At 51.2% G+C, this 1,969-nt stretch overlaps 1 protein-coding gene across 2 annotated transcripts in view; it reads right to left on the bottom strand.

The window, feature by feature from the left end:
- The window catches only part of APOC2 (apolipoprotein C2), a 1,974-nt gene extending 1,413 nt beyond the window's left edge, over nt 1–561 (bottom strand). Inside the window, exon 1 of one of the 2 annotated variants that reach the window (XM_069088281.1) lies at nt 508–561. The gene's annotated coding sequence lies outside the window, so the exon portion shown is untranslated. The remainder of the gene's footprint in view (nt 1–507) is intronic. The other variant, XM_069088279.1, reaches the window with a different exon arrangement.
- Between the last annotated feature and the right edge of the window lie 1,408 nt (nt 562–1,969).

Genomic DNA, 1,969 nt, shown 5'->3' with positions numbered 1-1,969 from the left:
CTCTCTCTCTCTCTCTCTCTCTCTCTCTCTCTCTCTCTCTCTCTCTCCCTCCCTCTCCCATGGCCATTCCCTTTCTCTCCCATTTCCCCTCAGGTTTTCCTTCTCTCCTTAAAGTCCCTTTCCCTCTGCTGGTTGGGCCCAAAGATCAGAAACCTTTATTTAGACAGAGCCATTACCTCAGTCCCTTTTCTCCTCCAAGATTTAATTGCCCCCTTCATTAAAAAGAGGGAATTAGAACTGATTATCCCTGATTAGCTCTGACATTCTTGGTTTTGACTCCCCGATCCAGGCCAAGACACCAGATAAGAGGTTAGTGAATTAATTGGCTAGCCCAAGGTTCAGGCCCAGTCAGTTCCTCTCTCTAGTCCTCATCTTTAAGACTAGGGGCACCTGGACTCCACAGTCCAGGCCATTCCTGATTGAATATCTAAGATCCGCTGCCCTCTACTTGTGTCCCGACTCCCCATTCTCCCCTCCCAAGCCAACCAGCAGACCCCAAGCTCTCACCTGAAGCCCCAGATCTGTCTCTGGTTATCAGCCCAGAACAAGGGTCAGGCCCTTTATAGGTAGCCAATGTCCTGTTTCCACCTCTCTACCACCCCCAACCCCGGCTCAAAGTCCAGGCCAACACAACAGAGGGTTGTTGGGCTTGGGGGTGGGGGGTGGAGAGTGGGGGTGGGGGAAGACCCAAATCAAGGCAGCTCAAGGAGACTTCTCTTTCCTGTGAAACTACTCAGGAAGAGGATACAAGGGCTGCTGAAGGCCTGGGGGCTGAAGGACCAGGGGCCCCAAGAGTTGAAGGGATTTCTAGCTCCCAGGGGGGCTGGATGTTGGAATGGACACCTGAGCCCTAGGAGGAGACTTTGGAGAGAGGCAAGAAGTTGAATCCTTCTGTCATGGCCTGGCCCCCAGACCCCCAAGGTGCACCTGTAAGCCCCCATCCCTGCCCCCATGTCTGCCTGACTTCTTGGGATACTGGGCTGGGACTGGGCTGGGAAGACCCTCAGCCACCCTGACCCATGCTCTCCCCTTCCTGATAGGGCACATTCTAGAACCAAGATTGCTCAACTCCTTAGACCTTTATCGGCTAATTAGGTGGGGTGGTTTGGTGGGGGAGGTGAGGAGGACAATGAGAGACAGACAAAGAGAAAGAGCCCAGACTTTATTGTGGACTCTGGCTTTGTTTTACAGATAAGTGCTAGTTACTGAATGTCCGAGCTGTGCAACCCTTCCAACACAACATTTTAGAGCGAGGAACAAAGAATGTTAAAGCAAAACCCTCAGGACAGAAAATGTCAGAGTTGGGAGGTCTCTTAGAACAGAATTTCAGAGCTAGAAAGGGTCTCAGAATGCTGGGAGGGGTCTCAGAACAGGGAATGTCATAAATGGGAGAACCCTTAGAACAGGGAATGTCAGAGCTGGGAAGGGGCTTAAAACAGGGAATTTCAGGTCTGGGAGGGGTCTTAGAACAGACTATCCGAGCTAGAAGGGCCCTTGGATCAGAAAGTCAGAACTAGAAAGGGTCTCAGAAAAGGGAATGTCAGAACAGGGAGGACCCTGAGAACAGGAAATGTCAGAGTTGGGAGGGAGTTTAGAACAGGGGATGTCAGGGTGGGGAGGGAGCTCAGAACAGGGAATGTCAGGGCTGGGAGGGAGCTCAGAAGAGGGAATGTCAGAACTGGGAAGGGACTTAGAACAGGGAATGTTAGGGCTAGGAGGGAGCTTAAAATAGGGAATGTCAGTTTTGGGAGAGGTCTCAGAATAGGGAATGTCATGGATGGGAGGACCCTTAGAACAGGGAATGACAGAACTGGGAGGACCCTGAGAACAGGAAATGTCAGAGCTAGGAGGGAGCTTAGAAGAAGGAATTTCAGGGCTGGGAGGGCCCTTAAAACAATATCAGAGCTAGAAAGGGTCTCAGAACATAGAATGTCAGAGCTGGGAAGGAACTTAGAACAAGAAATGTCAG

This window comes from Petaurus breviceps, unplaced genomic scaffold (assembly GCF_028583685.1).
Source record: "Petaurus breviceps papuanus isolate PSGF00001 unplaced genomic scaffold, PetGlider_PUasm1.0 185, whole genome shotgun sequence".
NCBI lineage: Eukaryota > Metazoa > Chordata > Mammalia > Diprotodontia > Petauridae > Petaurus > Petaurus breviceps.
The sequence above is the reverse complement of the archived record's forward strand: the minus strand, read 5'-3'. Positions and strand labels throughout refer to the sequence as shown.